Source organism: Patella vulgata, chromosome 4 (assembly GCF_932274485.2).
Source record: "Patella vulgata chromosome 4, xgPatVulg1.2, whole genome shotgun sequence".
NCBI lineage: Eukaryota > Metazoa > Mollusca > Gastropoda > Patellidae > Patella > Patella vulgata.
The window spans coordinates 54180758-54194650 of NC_065882.2; the positions used below are offsets into that span (position 1 = coordinate 54180758).

Sequence of the window (13893 nt, forward strand, 5' to 3'; positions counted from 1 at the left end):
TTCATTGATATGTGGTACTTTCTAAAATGAAGAGCACGAAATATGAAATGGCTGCAATGACAATAAAATGAAAAGAGGCAAAGAAGCCTAGGCGTTGGGTTTATTTTGCCAAATTTACAGATTAAATATTAACAAAAAGTGGGCGTGACACCGCCCCTGGCGGTCATTGCACGAACCAAAATAAAAGGTTGCTATCCTTACGGTATAAGGAATAAATATGCCAAGTGCCAAGATGATCCATTCAGAATTCCAGCCTGTAGATAAAACAGCACAAAAATTGGGCATGGCTCTTCCCCTGGGGGCTGGACATGGACCTATATAAATAAGTAAAACCCTATGATCCTTTGATGGATCATACTGAATTGGATCCAAATTTGTTATTAATTGCGGTCGGGACATGCACCAAAATGCTATGTTTGAAGATGATCCATTCAGAATTGCGCCCAGTATACAATAAACACAGAAATTGGACATGGCTGTGTCCCAGGTGGCCGGCATGCACCAAAAATAATAATGGTATAAGGAATAAGTATGAAAAGACAATCCATTAAGAATTGCAGCCTGTAGGTGACACACAGGCACACAAAGAAAGATAGGGGTGGCTCTGATCTGTTAAGAAATGTGTCCTGTAGATGACAAATACAAACAAGGGGCATTGCTCTGCCCCTGGGGGTCGGCCATGCACCAAAATTAATAGAGATCATCCTTATATAGGGTATAAGGAATAAGTATACAAAGTTTCCAGACAATTGTATCCATTAAGAATTGCACCCTGTAGGCGATCCACAGAAACAGACACACACAGACAGTCAGAGGCGATGGCATAATACATTCACATTATGAATGTGGACGTTTCAAAATGACATGATGAGATGCTTCTTTGATTCACAGCTGTTATCTTCACCTGGGGAGAGCTGATAAGATCTCTAATGCTGTGTTCTTTTACGTCACGTCATTCAGTCTGCAGATGGCTGTTTTACTGACGGTTTGCATTTTCTCTGATTGCTTCTTTGTATACAGGTATATTTTTACTTTAATATGCTTACATTCATATTTCATGTGACATAGAGCAGTTCATGACTCGTACTAGTATTACACATTGTTTTTCACTAGGTTATATTCCTGATTGTTTGTTTTTCAATTTTGAGTGAAGTCTGTACCACTACAGGAACTGTGCAGCGCAGTGAACGCTTATGGCTAGCCCCCGGAGTCATTCACTTAATTTGATATGTACGTTTGTTTGCTATTTCTGTGTATTGTGTCTTGCCGTAGATTTGTTTTGTTTTATTATGTGTGGTGCAGTCCTCCTGCACTTACTATATGACGCAAATTACCCAAACAAAACAGGTTAATCAACCTTTACACATCAGCCTTCAATAAACGTCTAAAAACAGAATATTGGCAATCAGAACCAGTGATGGGATTTCGCCCGTATATTCCGGACATGTCCGACACTATTTTCCAAACGTCTTAAATTGTCTAACCAGGAAAATGCCCAATCAGACATCAAGACATGGTGAATAATATTCAAAATTTCAAAATTAATATAGTGTATATACTGAGTGTATATCTACCACTCGACCCGATCATCGCTGATAATAGGCTGGATTGATTAGGTAATTAAGTGATTGACATATTAATCGTGTTATACTGTCTATACACCACGCCTACCTTGATTAATTACTTAATCTGCCTTGATTGGCTGACTTAATCCTTTGTCGGACAATTCATCAACCCAATCCTGAACAAAAGTCATTGATTTTCCTTTTATTTGACTGAATATCAATCCAATAAGAGTGATTATAAACTTAATCTACTTGATTAACCTTTGATTTCTGCATAGTCGGACATTTTAATCTCCTTGATGTCGACCGACAACACGTAGAAATCAATATACATTGTATCCGATAACTTGTCTGATATTCCTTCGGTGGAAGCTGAAGTTAAATAAAGCTTTTTCACACAAACGCATATCTGATAAATAATAGGCAATGCAAGCTCTGCTTCTGATCGCACATGGCGGTTATAGTACAATAACCGAAATGAAAGTAGAAATCTTGCGAGACACCTGAAATAAGAGATGTAAACATGCCAAATCTCACATGTCTAATGTCGGAGAAAATATTCTATTTTGATGGCATAGTCTCGGATTAATGATTATATTTTGAATGGGGTTTATGTTTTTATATAAATAAATAAACATGCTAAGAAATGTTGACTAATATTTCGATTGGAATAGTGTTAGTAGTTAATTCTCTTAGTCGATAGCGGATGGCGCGTGCTAAGAGTCGATTGCGATTATTTAGCAGATGTCACTCGCTCGTTGTGGTAGAGGGCCAGTTACTGCCAAATAAATTTCAGGATGCCATTTTTTTTTAACTTCCGTACGTAGGTCGAAACAGAGTGTAAGACGAATGCCGGACTTCCGCTGAAAAATGTATCAACTTATACCCCAACAAATATGGTCATTTTTGAGGAATTTGAAACAGGTACGGGTCGGCACAATTCCCTCTATCGTATTCTGACATCACGTAATTTTGTTGGAATATTACTGACATAAATTTGAATATGGTACAGGAATTAAATATGAAAATTATGAATATTTGTTGACACATGATTTTTAATTGTGTTCTGAAACCACCTGCTTTAATAATGATAAGAGTTATGCCCCTTTATTTTCGGGGAAAAAAATTTGAAACACCAACACTGATCACAACATATTTTCCTGAATTAGCACTATTTTTTCGGTCGGGGATCGGCCATTTTTAGGTGCAAATAAAAAAATTCATCCAGATAAAAAAATTCTCCACTTTACTTCATTCTGACATACATTAAATCATATAAGCTAGCTGTCTGCCTTCTGGGGATCACGGTGGCTAAGTGGGTAAGGCGCTGGCTCGCTAGCCTGGAGGTCGGGTGTTCGATCCCTGTATTGGCTGAGAAAGTTCATCCCGATTTTCCAGCGTGGTTCTCCCTTGTCAGTGATGCAGGCCAGAGGGGCTGACAAGGACAGCTGTCTAGTCGTTCGGATGGGACGAAAAACCGAGGTCCCGTGTACTCATTGGCGTGCACGTAAAAGATCTCTTGACAGTTGGAATTCGATATAAGAGTAGGCCGTAGTGCCGCTGTCCGGGCAAAATTTCCCTCATAGCACACTGTATGGCGTATGCCCGTCTTCATTAGCCCAGTTCGGAGCAAAACAGTAGGACGTTAAACCCCATTTCATTTCATTTTTGTCTGCCTTCTATGGGCGTCTTCAGATATTAATAATGTATATGATATATATATGTAGTAGAATAGTTAATTAAAGCTGCTCTTTGGTAATATATAATTGAAATTAAAGATGGCAAAATAAAACTACATTTTTACATTTTCACCGCGATAGCGGCCCTTCAGGCATTTATTAAACATTAATTCAATTAACAATAGTCTATGACGTCACAATGTCATAGTTACATTATTATACAGGCAAGGGTAGTTATTTCTTAGCCTACAGACTACAAATATTCAATCCCACCATGGTCTTTATTTTATTTAATTTAATTTAATTATTCTCTTATTTAGAATTAAGTTTCGGGTGGTACTTCTCAATAAAATAGCTTTCTTTTGCCTCCAAGAGGTCGTTGTTTTTGCTATTAAGTCTATAAAGGAAATAACTACCCTTGCCTGTATAATAATGTAACTATGACATTGTGACGTTATAGACTATTGTTAACTGAATTAATGTTTTATAAATTCCTTGATGAGCCGCTATCGCGGTGAAAACGTTAGCATAAAAATGTAGTTTTATTTTGCCATCTTTAATTTCAATTATATATATATTGATTTTTTCCAGGATATTGTATTAGAAACACTTCGAATAGGCCTTCTAGGATGTCCGTTGTAGGTTTTCCAGGATGACGGCCATTTTCCATCACAAAATGGCAAAAAACATAATTTTTTTCACCAATTGAATATAAAATTAAATTTCATATACTGTACCGTGTAATATGTGAGGGACTCTGGCAAAAACTGGCTTTTCTTGCTAAATTTAAAAATTGAGATGCTGGTAGATTTGGAATCATCACACTATGAGCTCTCTAAAATTGGAGGAATTTTTTTAAATCAGACAAAATTTGGAGAAGTTATACACTTTTCTTGGTCAGAACTCAGCAGACTGAGAAATTAGGGAAATGGCTGCAAAATATTAAGAATGCAGAAGTATGTATCTCATTCAAAAGTCAATAGCAACCAAGCTTATAAATCAATCGAATGACTTGAAAATTGTCACGGTCATAGCTCTGATCATTTCCCTGATCATAAAACATCCCAAAATAATTAGTCAAATAATCAAATTTTCTCAGATCCTGCTCAGATCACCAATATGGGTTTAAGTTGGAAATACAGTTCCAACACCTGCAAAAATAATTATTACACAGCATTGTTGTTAATGAAAGTTATTTTTAAAAAAAAATAACACATCTTTGGCATATAATGAGCATCTCCAATTGTTACCGTTGCAATAGCTCAACAGAACAGCCATCTTGGATTTCAATTTCAAAATGTCAAAGATTAAAGTAGCTAAGTCTCTAACTCAATATCATCCAAAGTCTTCGACATTGAGAACACTAATTATTTGTCAATTTAAATCAACATTGATGTTGTGATCTTACCGTGAAAAGATGGGCCTCTGATATCTAATATTTAAGACAAAATAAACATTTTAACATTGGTACACGAATCGGGTACCATAATGCGTTTCAGCGCCATTGGTAAAAAGGGACTTGAAGAACAAGGCTAGACATATTCCACGAGTCATGTCAAATGGTGATGTGATATTTTTATCTGGAGTACATGTGCAAATTGTAGACCGGAATAACCATACGCTAGAGATAGCCATTCGAATGAAACATCTGACTTATTTCGCCAAACATAACTGACTTGTAATTAGGAGTAAAAACGGAAACGCTTGAATGCAAATCAGTTGATATGCATTCATATCATACTATTATATCCGTTGCGACCCATTTGTGTCAATTTCTAGGTCCCAAACATTAATGATTTAGCCCCTTTAAGCCAATACCATTAAAGTCTGTCCTATTGTACAAGGGGGCGTTTTAATAATCTTAAAACCGATTCAATAAAATATTTTTGTAACACATGCAAGTTTTTTTTTTTTTACCACCCCCAGATTCATTTTCTTTCTTTCGTGTGTGTGTGTCTATTGGGGTGGGGAGAATTGATATATATAGGTTTATCACCCTAAGATCTCGGTTCCTTTCGATATTGGCATGTATCAGACTGTAACTTCATGGATTATGGCCCCTGATTGTACGAAAAATCACGTTTTTAGCTTGTGAACACTGTAGAGGCCACAATTTTTATCCAATTTGGTTCAAACTTGAAATGTATGCTTATAACCCAAAGATCTCGGTTCCTATGGATATTCGCGCATATCGGACAATAACTTCCTGAATTATGGCCCCTGATTGTACGAAAAATCGCGTTTTTAGCTTGTGGACCCTATAGAGGTCATAATTTTTATCCGATTTAAAAAAACGTATTTTATATCACCGTTATACCCTAAGGACGACTGAGTTCGAATTTCGTGAAAATCGGCCCAATACTGACAGACAAAATGGCCGCCCTTAGTTCTGAAATAGCGCAAAAATATGGTATATCAAGGTTGTGGACCCTATAGAGGTCTCAATTTTTATCTGATTTTGCTGAAACTTGAAATGTATGCTTATAACCCAAAGATCTCGGTTCCTATCGATATTCGCGCATATCGGAAAGTAACTTCCTGAATTATGGCCCCTGATTGTACGAAAAATCGCATTTTTAGCTTTTTGGCCCTATAGAGGTCATAATTTTTATCCGATTTAAAAAAACGTATTATTATATCACCGTTACACCCTAAGGATGGTCGAGTTCGAATTTCGTGAAAATCGGCCCAAAACTGACAGACAAAATGGCCGCCCTTCGTTCTCAGATAACGTAATAATATGGTATATCAAGGTTGTGGACCCTGTAGAGGTCACAATTTTTATCCGATTTTGATGAAACTTGAAATGTAAATTTATAACCCAAAGATCTCAGTTCCTTTTGATATTCGCGCATCCTGAATTATGGCCCCTGATTGTACGAAAAAACGCGTTTTTAGCTTGTAGACCCTATAGAGGTCATAATTTTTATCCGATTTTAAAAATCATATTAATATATGACCGTTACATCCTAAGGATGGTCGAGTTCGAATTTCGTGAAAATCGGCCCAAAACTGACAGACAAAATGGCCGCCCTTCGTTCTCAGATAACGTAATAATATGGTATATCAAGGTTGTGGACCCTATAGAGGTCACAATTTTTATCCGATTTTGATGAAACTTGAAATGTAAGTTTATAACCCAAAGATCTCAGTTCCTTTCGATATTCGCGCATCCTGAATTATGGCCCCTGATTGTACGAAAAAACGCGTTTTTAGCTTGTGGACCCTATAGAGGTCATAATTTTTATCCGATTTTAAAAATCATATTAATATATGACCGTTACACCTTAAGGACGACTGAGTTCGAATTTCATGAAAATCGGCCCAAAACTGACAGACAAAATGGCCGCACTTCGTTCTCAAATAGCGTAAAAATATGGTATATCAAGGTTGTGGACCCTATAGAGGTCATATTTTTTATCCGTTTTCGTTGAAACTTGAAATGTAAGTTTATAACCCAAGGATCTCGGTTCCTTTCCATATTCCCGCATATCGGAATGTAACTTCCTGAATTATGGCCCCTGATTGTACGAAAAATCGCGTTTTTATCTTGTGGACCTTATAGAGGTCATAATTTTTATCCGATTTTGTTGAAACTTGAAATTTAAGTTTATAACCCAAAGATCTCGGTTCCTGTCGATATTCACATATATCGGACTGTAACTTCCTGAATTATGGCCCCTGATTGTACGAAAAATCGCGTTTTTAGCTTGTGGGCCCTATAGAGGTCATGATTTTTATCTGATTTAAAAAAACGTATTATTATATCACCGTTACACCCTAAGGATGCCTGAGTTCGAAAGTATCGTGAAAATCGGCCCAAAACTGACAGACAAAATGGCCGCCCTTAGTTCTCAAATAGCGTAAAAATATGGTATATCAAGGATGTGGACCCTATAGAGGTCGCAATTTTTATCTGATTTTGTTGAAACTTGAAATGTAAGTTTATAACCCAAAGATCTCGGTTCCTTTCAATATTTGCGCATATCGAATTGTAATTTTCTGAATTATGGCTCTTGATTGTAGGAAAAATCACTTCCTTTTTAGCTTGTTCTCTATCCATCTCTCGAAAATGTGGGCGTATCCTGCCTGGCAGCCGCTGGTTTTTTTTACTGTTTATAAGAAGTCAATTACTTTTTCTCCACAAAAATGGCAAATTAAATTAAATAAAAAAATAAAACACTTTTAATGAAAAATGATTTTTTTTCCCCCGAATATCGAGGATTAAAACAACATGTATGATGTTTTTGCACCAAGAACCCTTTTAAGAAGACCAGGTGACATACCCCTTTAAGTGATAAGGGGGGTGGGGGGTCTATTGAATGGTGATTTTATTATTGCAACAAATAATTTATTTTCCACAACTAAGGTATTGTGTTTAAAAATTGTACTGTTAGATGTAGATCTATTTTGACAGTATTGACTCATTTAAATATTTGGCAACAATGAATTGGTTTTTTGGTATGTAGGCCTATGAGTTAATGTATATATTGTTATTATTGGGTGATCTTCAAAGGGAGATAACTGGAATGCAGAGACATTTATTTATCATCACATTTACCGTACATTTTTTGCAAGATCTATGTAAATTAACTGAAGTATTCTGTCAGCTTTTCACAATAATGAAATAGGTATTATGTGGTGATATGCAGTGTTAGGTATATGTATTGGACAAATCATCCTGGCCCAGGTAGGCCTATGGCAATGGAGGCATTCTCTCAGCCCCATCCACTAGTCCAAGTTCAAACCAGCGACTGCCAGGCAGGATACGCCCACATTTTCGAGAGATGGACAGAAAACAAGCTAAAACGAAAGTGATTTTTCCTACAATCAAGGGCCATAATTCAGGAAATTACAATTCGATATGCGCAAATATCAAAAGGAACCAAGATCTTTGAGTTATAAACTTACATTTCAAGTTTCAACAAAATCGGATAAAAATTGTGACCTCTATAGGATCCACAACCTTGATATACCATGTTTTTACGCAATTTGAGAACGAGGGGCGGCCATTTTGTCTGTCAGTCTTGGGCCGATTTTCACGAAATCCGAACTCAGTCGTCCTTAGGGTGTAACGGTGATATAATAATACATTTTTTTAAATCATTACATTTCAAGTTTCAACAAAATCGGATAAAAATTGTGACCTCTATAGGGTCCACAACCTTGATATACCATATTTTTACGCTATTTGAGAACGAACGGTCTGTCAGTTTTGGGACGATTTTCACAAAATTCGAACTCAACATTCCTTAGGGTTTAACGGTGATATAATAATATGTTTTTATAAATCGGATAAAAATTATGACCTCTATAGGGTCCACAAGCCCCAAAACGTGTTTTTACGTACAATCAGGGGCCATAATTCAGGAAGTTATTGTCCGATATGCGCGAATATTGAAAGGAACCGAGATCTTTGGGTTATAAACTTACATTTCAAGTTTCAACAAAATCGGATAAAAATTGTGACCTCTACAGTGTTCACAAGCCAAAAACGTGATTTTTCGTACAATCAGGGGCCATAATCCATGAAGTTACGGTCCGATAGATGCCAATATCGAAAGGAACCGAGATCTTAGGGTGATAAACCTATATTTCAAGTTTCATTGAAATCGGATAAAAATTGTGACCTGTGGACTGTTCACAAACAATTGTTCACGGACGGACAGGGGCGACGACAATATACGTCCACATGAAAATGTGGCCGTACAAAAAAGGGTGTTATGGAAATCTGACTGACACACATAGTGACAACGGCATCAGTCATCATAGGCCTACTCTAAATTTATATCACCTATATCTACACGCAAACGCGTTTTTGCATACAATCAGGGGCCATAATTCATAAAGTTACGGTTCGATATGCGCGAATATCGAGAGGAACCAAGATCTTTGTGTTATAAACTTACATTTCAAGTTTCAACAAAATCGGATAAAAATTGTGACCTCTATAGGGTCCACAACCTTGATATACCATATTTTCACGCTATTTGAGAACGAACGGCGGCCATTTTGTCTGTCAGTTTTGGGCTGATTTTCACGAAATTCGAACTCAACCGTCCTTAGGGTTTAACGGTGATATAATAATACGTTTTTTTAAATCGTATAAAAATTATGATCTCTATAGGGTCCACAACCCAAAAAACGTGTTTTTACGTACAATCAGGGGCCATAATTCAGGAAGTTATTGTCCGATATGCGCGAAAATCGAAAGGAACCGAGATCGTTGGGTTATAAACTTAAATTTCAAGTTTCAACAAAATCGGATAAACATTGTGACCTCTACAGTGTTCACAAGCCAAAAACGTGATTTTTCGAACAATCAGGGGCCATAAACCATGAAGTTACGTTCCGATAGATGCCAATATCGAAAGGAACCGAGATCTTAGGGGGATAAACCTATATTTCAAGTTTCATTGAAATCAGATAAAAATTGTGACCTGTAGACTGTTCACAAACAATTGTGGACGGACAGACGGACAGGGGCGACGACAATATACGTCCACATGAAAATGTGGCCGTACAAAAAAGGGTGTTATGGAAATCTGACTGACACACATAGTGACAACGGCATCAGTCATCATAGGCCTACTCTAAATTTATATCACCTATATCTACACGACCATTTATTGTTATACGATACATTACAGCCATTAAAGTAATCCTCAAACACACCAAGCACTTCTCCCTCTCCAAAGCCAAATTCCCGAGTGGAATTTAGCTTACAAGCTATTCTTGCAGAACTGAGTTTATACTAATACGATACAATTTGATGGTAAATGCAAATTCTTTCGTTTTTCTCCTCTCTTCTCTAGTCTACATGCACGTTTTTGTTGAGTAGAATATCAGATCATATCAATCATAGCAGCTTTATATTCTATTGTCCTGATACAAGACACCTTCTTTCAGTCTAGTCTGTCATATAGTGGAGGAATATGGCCCCCAAATTGGTAATCTGCTTCCCGAATCCGGTCTCATTTTTTTGCATTTTGGTTTCGGCGGAGAGAGCGGATTCGGCAACGAGATTACCTGTAGCAGTATGTGTCGCTATGGACAGCTCAGCAACCAAATCAAATATGTCATACGATGCAATTCTGTGAGTCGCTGGCTAGATGTGGAAAGCACAATTGCCAAAAAAAACCCACATCCAACCTGTGACACATACTCTCTCCTCTACTCCATTTTTATTAGATTTGTGATCGTCTAGTATTGTCTTTGGTTGTATTTGTAATTCTTTAACTGGTTAGGACATATCTTTAAATGTTTCTTTAACATTTCACGTCCCCAAAATATCGTATGATTAACAAACAAGATGACAGGAACAAAAGTACAAGATTCTACAGTTTTATATTAAGCTGGATACATAGGTTACAAGCATAGATTAAAAATTAAGTCATTCTCTTTACCTCTCGATCCTACCAAACTGACTTTTGCTATCTATAGATCAAAAATTAAGTCATTCTCTTTACCTCTCGATCCTACCAAACTGACTTTTGCTATCTATAATTTGACTGGTCAAACATTACGTAATTAATTATAATAATTGGTTACTAAGCCTAATGACAGAGTACTATCCTTAAATGGACAATGGAATGTTCCTCACATGAGTGAAATAGACAATAGAATTTATCCTTGGCCTTAGACCCCAATGTCCTGTTATTGGCACAGTATTTCATAACAATTTGATTTGCATTTTAAACAAACTCATACCACAGCTAATATACTGACTACAATGGAGAATAATTAGTCAAGGCCATAATATTATTACATACCAAATTGGATTTTAGAAAGTGAAAACTTTCTTAAATTCATGTTTGTGGAGCTCAAAAACCTATGAAGGACATTTAAAAAACATATCAAATGTTTTTATACTTATTTGGTGAATTTTCCTTCACAAAATCACCGTCAAATGGCTGCCATATTGGATCAAGAAAATTGGAAAATTATATTAAATTTGTGTTTTTTGACTCCCAAAACCATATAAAGGACATATTAGAAAGTATATCCAATATATTTATACTTGTTCGGTTAACTTTCCGCCAAATGGCTGCCATATTGGATTTCCACCACACTGGATTACTGAAATTGCTAAAATATATTGTATCTGCACTTGTCAAGCCCACAAACCCTATAAAGGATACTTAAATAAAATAAAACCAAGTACGAACAATCTAAACCATTAGACAAAATTCGAAGTCCTAACACATGGTTTATCAAATCTAATTTTTTAACCTTAGTCGATGAAAAAATGATGTTTTCTGCCATTGTGTGAAGGAAAATAGCCGCCATATTGGATTTTTGAAAATGAAAAATTGTATTTGTGTTTGTCAAGCCAGTAAACCCTATAACTAGGACATCCTAGAAGGCCTGTTCAAAATGTTTATAATACAATATCGTGAAAAAAATCGAAATTCACTTGAAAATGGCCAATCGACGACCGAAAAAATAGTGCTAGGTCAAAAATTTTGCAATTTTATCAAATCTAATTTTTTAACCTTAGTCGATGAAAAAATGATGTTTTCTGCCATTGTGTGAAGGAAAATAGCCGCCATATTGGATTTTTGAAAATGAAAAATTGTATTTGTGTTTGTCAAGCCAGTAAACCCTATAAAGGACATCCTAGAAGGCCTGTTCAAAATGTTTATAATACAATATCGTGAAAAAAATCGAAATTCACTTGAAAATGGCCGATCCACGACCGAAAAAATAGTGCTAGGTCAAAAATTTTGCAAAAAAAATGAATTTTTCTGCTCAATTCATTGAGGCAAAAACCCTACACATCTTTTCGATATATTTTATCCCATCCCTAAAGTGATCTCTGTGTATGAAATATGTTAAGTTTTTGTATGTTTGATAACTATGTTTACGTTATATCCTTTGTAAAGAACCACAGAGATCTCAACATTAAATATTCAGCACTCTAGAAAATGATTATTATTATGTTCACATTGGCAGGATTAGACGATAAAAGATAAAAATTAGTTCAATTATTTGAATGTATTGTCAACCTTTTTGAGTCACTGCTTTAGATTAATCGCTTCTCATCAAAATTGAGTCATTCTAATCTGGTGCAGGAATTATATCACATGCCTGTTTGTCCCAGTTTATGCCTATCAACATCTCTGTTCACAAGCACCAAGTTTATTGGTTCACATTGTGAACACAACTGTTAGCTAGATTCTTCCTTTCTCCTTGAAATTGGGCCATTCTAGCCTGGTCAGGTCCTGTCCAAGTATCTTCCCACTGTCTACCGGGTCCCAGTTTCCCATAAGCAGTCTTAGCCTATTAACAACATAGTAATGGCTTAATTGGATATGAGAAGAGGGATAGAAACACTCACTTGACAAGGTGACTAAAGCTGGACAGGCTGATACATCAGCGTGTGTACTGGATCAAACAAAAGATACCGGTGGGGTAGAGGAATAAAATAACCAGCGGCTGCCAGGCAGGATGCACCCACATTTTGCAAGAGATGGATAGAGAACAAGCTAAAAACAAAAGTAATTTTTTGTACAATCAGGGGCAATAATCCAGAAAGTTATGGCCTGAAATGTGCAAATATCAAAAAGGACTGAGATCATTGGGATATAAAGATATGTTTTATGTTTCATCAAAATCGGATAAAAATTGTGACCTCTAGAGGGTCCACAACCTTCATATTACACACTTCTACACAATTTGCGTACAAAGAGCGGCCATTTTGTCGGGCAGTTTCATTTCGATTTTCCCAAAATTCGAATTCAACCTTCATTATGGTGGAATGGTGATGTGTTTAAACGGTTTTTAAAATCGAAAAAAAATGTGGCCTCTAGAGGGTCCACAACATTGATTTACCAGATGTTTACACTATTTGCGTACAAGGGGCGGCCATTTTGTTCGGCAGTTTTGGTCCGATTTTCACGAAATTCGAACTCATCAATATATTCGATAATAATTGTAACCTCTAGACGTACCACAAGCTAAAAACGCAGTTTTTCGTACAATCAGAGGCCATAATTCAGGAAGTTACAATTCAATATGCACAAATATTGAAAGGAACTGGGGTCGATGGGTTATAAACATGCATTTCAATTTTCATCAAAATCAGATCAAAATTGTAGACTCTAGAAGGTCCACAACTTTGATATACCAGATGTTTACACTATTTGCGTACGAAATGTGGCCATTTTGTCCGGCAGTTTTGGTCTGATTTTCATGAAATTCAAACTCAAACAAAATTACAGTCATATATTCGAATGGTTTTTTCAATCGGATAATAATTGTGACTTCTAGAGAGACCCACAAGCTAAAAACGCGATTTTTCCTACAATCAGGGGCCATAATTCAGGAAGTTATGATTCAATTTGTACGAAAATCGACAGGAACTAAGCTATTTGGGTTATCAACATGCATTTCAAAATCTGATGAAAATTGTGACCTCCAGAAGGTCCACAACCCTGATATTTTGACACGATTTGAGAATGAGGGGCGGCCATTTTGTCCATCAGTTTCGGTCCTATTTTTATGAAATTCGAACTTAACAATCCTTAGGGTGTAACAGTGATATTTTCATACGTTTTGTTACATTGGATAATAATTGTGACCTCAAGAGGGACCCACAAGCTAAAAAAGCGATTTTTCGTACAATCGGGAGCCATAATTCAGGAAGT

The 13893-nt window shown here is 36.3% G+C and overlaps 1 long non-coding RNA gene across 6 annotated transcripts in view; it reads right to left on the reverse strand.

Moving 5' to 3' along the window:
* LOC126818731 (uncharacterized) overlaps positions 1-13893 on the reverse strand; it is a 192131-nt gene that overhangs the window by 132948 nt on the left and 45290 nt on the right. For 2 of the 6 annotated variants that reach the window (XR_007679330.2, XR_007679328.2), the window contains exon 2: positions 3982-4079. The exons of the other annotated variants lie outside the window; for them this stretch is intronic. This is a non-coding gene — a long non-coding RNA (uncharacterized LOC126818731). The remainder of the gene's footprint in view (positions 1-3981; positions 4080-13893) is intronic. 6 annotated transcript variants of the gene reach the window in all.